Consider the following 5000-nt stretch of genomic DNA (forward strand, 5'->3'; position numbering starts at 1 on the left):
TGCAAAAAAAGAGTCAATGGCCGATCTCTGAATATTAGCAGTTTGGGCTTGTTAGTACATGGATGGGAGACTGCCTGGGAATACCAGGTGCTTTAAACTTTTTGGATATTTTTCATGAATTATATAATAATCTTGCAAAAAAAGAGTCAATAGCCGATCTCTGAATATTAGCAGGTTTGGGCCTTGTTAGTACATGGATGGGAGACTGCCTGGGAATACCAGGTGCTTTAAACTTTGTTGGATATTTTTCATAATTATATAATAATCTTGCAAAAAAAAAGAGTCAATGGCCGATCTCTGAATATTAGCAGGTTTAGGCCTGGTTAGTACTTGGATGGGAGACCGTCTCGAAATACCAGGTGCTGTTAAGCTTTTTGGAAAATTTTCACTTAGTATAGAAAATTTTGCCAAAACATGGCCGATCTCTGAATATTAGCAGGTTTGGGCCTGGTTAGTACATGGATGGGAGACTGCCTGGGAATACCAGGTGCTTTAAACTTTGTGGATATTTTCATGAATTATATAATAATCTTGCAAAAAAAAAGAGTCAATGGCCGATCTCTGAATATTAGCAGGTTTGGGCCTTGTTAGTACATGGATGGGAGACTGCCTGGGAATACCAGGTGCTTTAAACTTTTTGGATATTTTTCACGAATTATATAATAATCTTGCAAACAAAAAAAAAAAAAAAGAGTCAATGCCAGATCTCTGAATCTTAGCAGGTTTAGGTCTGGTTAGTACTTGGATGAGAGACCGCCTAGGAATACCAGGCGTTTTAAGCTTTTGGGTTTTCTTTCCTACTTATATAATGTACTGGCCAGTAGATTGGCTGAACTTTAAATAGCCCTCTCTTCGGAGCAGTCTTCGCTTACGGCCATACCAACCTGGCTATGCCCGATCTCGTCTGATCTCGGAAGCTAAGCAGGTTTGGGCCTGGTTAGTACTTGGATGGGAGACCGCCTGGGAATACCAGGTGCTGTAAACTTTTTGGAAATTTTTCACTTAGTATAGAACAATTTTGCCAAACATAGAGTCAATGGCCGATCTCTGAATATTAGCAGGTTTGGGCCTTGTTAGTACATGGATGGGAGACTGCCTGGGAATACCAGGTGCTTTAAACTTTTTGGATATTTTTCACAAATTATATAATAATCTTGCAAAAAAAGAGTCAATGCCGATCTCTGAATATTAGCAGGTTTGGGCCTTGTTAGTACATGGATGGGAGACTGCCTGGGAATACCAGGTGCTTTAAACTTTTTGGATATTTTTCACAAATTATATAATAATCTTGCAAAAAAAAGAGTCAATAGCCGATCTCTGAATATTAGCAGGTTTGGGCCTTGTTAGTACATGGATGGGAGACTGCCTGGGAATACCAGGTGCTTTAAACTTTTTGGATATTTTTCACGAATTATATAATAATCTTGCAAAAAAAAAAGAGTCAATGCCCGATCTCTGCATATTAGCAGGTTTAGGTCTGGTTAGTACTTGGATGGGAGACCGCCTTGAAATACCAGGTGCTGTAAGCTTTTTGGAAAATTTTCACTTAGTATAGAACAATTTTGCCAAAACATGGCCGATCTCTGAATATTAGCAGGTTTGGGCCTGGTTAGTACATGGATGGGAGACTGCCTGGGAATACCAGGTGCTTTAAACTTTGTGGATATTTTTCATGAATTATATAATAATCTTGCAAAAAAAAAGAGTCAATGGCCGATCTCTGAATATTAGCAGGTTTGGGCCTTGTTAGTACATGGATGGGAGACTGCCTGGGAATACCAGGTGCTTTAAACTTTTTGGATATTTTTCACGAATTATATAATAATCTTGCAAACAAAAAAAAAGAGTCAATGCCAGATCTCTGAATCTTAGCAGGTTTAGGTCTGGTTAGTACTTGGATGAGAGACCGCCTAGGAATACCAGGCGTTTTAAGCTTTTGGGTTTTCTTTCCTACTTATATAATGTACTGGCCAGTAGATTGGCTGAACTTTAAATAGCCCTCTCTTCGGAGCAGTCTTCGCTTACGGCCATACCAACCTGGCTATGCCTTATCTCGTCTGATCTCGGAAGCTAAGCAGGTTTGGGCCTGGTTAGTACTTGGATGGGAGACCGCCTGGGAATACCAGGTGCTGTAAGCTTTTTGGATATTTTTCACTTAGTATAGAACAATTTTGCCAAAACATAGAGTCAATGGCCGATCTCTGCATATTAGCAGGTTTGGGCCTTGTTAGTACATGGATGGGAGACTGCCTGGGAATACCAGGTGCTTTAAACTTTGTGGATATTTTTCATGAATTATATAATAATCTTGCAAAAAAAAAAAGAGTCAATGGCCGATCTCTGAATATTAGCAGGTTTGGGCCTTGTTAGTACATGGATGGGAGACTGCCTGGGAATACCAGGTGCTTTAAACTTTTTGGATATTTTTCATGAATTATATAATAATCTTGCAAAAAAAAGAGTCAATGGCCGATCTCTGAATATTAGCAGGTTTGGGCCTTGTTAGTACATGGATGGGAGACTGCCTGGGAATACCAGGTGCTTTAAACTTTGTGGATATTTTTCATGAATTATATATTAATCTTGCAAAAAAAAAAGAGTCAATGGCCGATCTCTGAATATTAGCAGGTTTGGGCCTTGTTAGTACATGGATGGGAGACTGCCTGGGAATACCAGGTGCTTTAAACTTTGTGGATATTTTTCATTAATTATATATTAATCTTGCAAAAAAAAAAAGAGTCAATGGCCGATCTCTGAATATTAGCAGGTTTGGGCCTTGTTAGTAGATGGATGGGAGACTGCCTGGGAATACCAGGTGCTTTAAACTTTTTGGATATTTTTCACGAATTATATAATAATCTTGCAAAAAAAAAAAAAAAAAAAAAAAAAAGAGTCAATGCCAGATCTCTGAATCTTAGCAGGTTTAGGTCTGGTTAGTACTTGGATGAGAGACCGCCTAGGAATACCAGGCGTTTTAAGCTTTTGGGTTTTCTTTCCTACTTATAAAATATACTGGCCAGTAGATTGGCTGAACTTTAAATAGCCCTCTCTTCGGAGCAGTCTTCGCTTACGGCCGTACCAACCTGGCTATGCAGATCTCGTCTGATCTCGGAAGCTAAGCAGGTTTGGGCCTGGTTAGTACTTGGAATGGGAGACCGCCTGGGAATACCAGGTGCTGTAAACTTTTTGGAAATTTTTCACTTAGTGTAGAACATTTTGCCAAAACATAGAGTCAATGGCCGATCTCTGAATATTAGCAGGTTTGGGCCTTGTTAGTACATGGATGGGAGACTGCCTGGGAATACCAGGTGCTTTAAACTTTGTGGATATTTTTCATGAATTATATATTAATCTTGGCAAAAAAAAAAGAGTCAATGGCCGGTCTCTGAATATTAGCAGGTTTGGGCCTTGTTAGTAGATGGATGGGAGACTGCCTGGGAATACCAGGTGCTTTAAACTTTTTGGATATTTTTCACGAATTATATAATAATCTTGCAACAAAAAAAAAAAAAAAAAAAAAAAAGAGTCAATGCCAGATCTCTGAATCTTAGCAGGTTTTAGTCTGGTTAGTACTTGGATGAGAGACTGCCTAGGAATACCAGGCGTTTTAAGCTTTTGGGTTTTCTTTCCTACTTATATAATGTACTGGCCAGTAGATTGGCTGAACTTTAAATAGCCCTCTCTTCGGAGCAGTCTTCACTTATGGCCATACCAACCTGGCTATGCCCGATCTCGTCTGATCTCGGAAGCTAAGCAGGTTTGGGCCTGGTTAGTACTTGGATGGGAGACCGCCTTGAAATACCAGGTGCTGTAAGCTTTTTTGGAAAATTTTCACTAAGTATAGACCAATTTTGCCAAACATGGCCGTTCTCTGAATATTAGCAGGTTTGGGCCTGGGTTAGTACATGGATGGGAGACTGCCTGGGAATACCAGGTGCTTTAAACTTTGTGGATATTTTTCATGAATTATATAATAATCTTGCAAAAAAAGAGTCAATGGCCGATCTCTGAATATTAGCAGGTTTGGGCCTTGTTAGTACATGGATGGGAGACTGCCTGGGAATACCAGGTGCTTTAAACTTTTTGGATATTTTTCATGAATTATATAATAATCTTGCAAAAAAAAGAGTCAATAGCCGATCTCTGAATATTAGCAGGTTTGGGCCTTGTTAGTACATGGATGGGAGACTGCCTGGGAATACCAGGTGCTTTAAACTTTGTGGATATTTTTCATAAATTATATAATAATCTTGCAAAAAAAAAGAGTCAATGGCCGATCTCTGAATATTAGCAGGTTTGGGCCTTGTTAGTACATGGATGGGAGACTGCCTGGGAATACCAGGTGCTTTAAACTTCATGGATATTTTTCACGAATTATATAAATAATCTTGCAAAAAAAAAGAGTCAATGCAAGATCTCTGCATATTAGCAGGTTTAGGTCTGGTTAGTTCTTGGATGGGAGACCGTCTCGAAATACCAGGTGCTGTAAAGCTTTTTGGAAAATTTTCACTTAGTATAGAACAATTTTGCCAAAACATGGCCGATCTCTGAATATTAGCAGGTTTGGGGCCTGGTTAGTACATGGATGGGAGACTGCCTGGGAATACCAGGTGCTTTAAACTTTGTGGATATTTTTCATGAATTATATAATAATCTTGCAAAAAAAAAGAGTCAATGGCCGATCTCTGAAATATTAGCAGGTTTGGGCCTTGTTAGTACATGGATGGGAGACTGCCTGGGAATACAGGTGCTTTAAACTTTTTGGATATTTTTCACGAATTATATAATAATCTTGCAAAAAAAAAAAAAAGAGTCAATGCCAGATCTCTGAATCTTAGCAGGTTAGGTCTGGTTAGTACTTGGATGAGAGACCGCCTAGGAATACCAGGCGTTTTAAGCTTTTGGGTTTTCTTTCCTACTTATATAATGTACTGGCCAGTAGATTGGCTGAACTTTAAATAGCCCCTCTCTTCGGAGCAGTCTTCGCTTACGGCCATACC

General features: G+C 39.2%; 4 non-coding genes and 1 pseudogene across 4 annotated transcripts in view; all 5 read left to right on the top strand.

The window, feature by feature from the left end:
* Positions 1–866: 866 nt before the first annotated feature.
* LOC113088937 (5S ribosomal RNA) lies at positions 867–985 on the top strand. The gene has a single exon (XR_003286299.1). It is a non-coding gene; the product is annotated as a 5S ribosomal RNA (ribosomal RNA).
* A 1034-nt stretch (positions 986–2019) lies between these two features.
* Positions 2020–2138, top strand: LOC113088942 (5S ribosomal RNA). Its single transcript, XR_003286303.1, has one exon. It is a non-coding gene; the product is annotated as a 5S ribosomal RNA (ribosomal RNA).
* Positions 2139–3065: 927 nt separating this feature from the next.
* Positions 3066–3184, top strand: LOC113088965 (uncharacterized; annotated as a pseudogene).
* A 514-nt stretch (positions 3185–3698) lies between these two features.
* On the top strand, positions 3699–3817 carry LOC113088955 (5S ribosomal RNA). The gene has a single exon (XR_003286315.1). It is a non-coding gene; the product is annotated as a 5S ribosomal RNA (ribosomal RNA).
* A 1168-nt stretch (positions 3818–4985) lies between these two features.
* LOC113088943 (5S ribosomal RNA) overlaps positions 4986–5000 on the top strand; it is a 119-nt gene continuing 104 nt past the window's right edge. Inside the window, exon 1 of the ribosomal RNA XR_003286304.1 lies at positions 4986–5000. This exon is cut by the window's right edge and continues 104 nt beyond it. This is a non-coding gene — a ribosomal RNA (5S ribosomal RNA).

This window comes from Carassius auratus, unplaced genomic scaffold (genome assembly GCF_003368295.1).
Source record: "Carassius auratus strain Wakin unplaced genomic scaffold, ASM336829v1 scaf_tig00047654, whole genome shotgun sequence".
Lineage (NCBI taxonomy): Eukaryota > Metazoa > Chordata > Actinopteri > Cypriniformes > Cyprinidae > Carassius > Carassius auratus.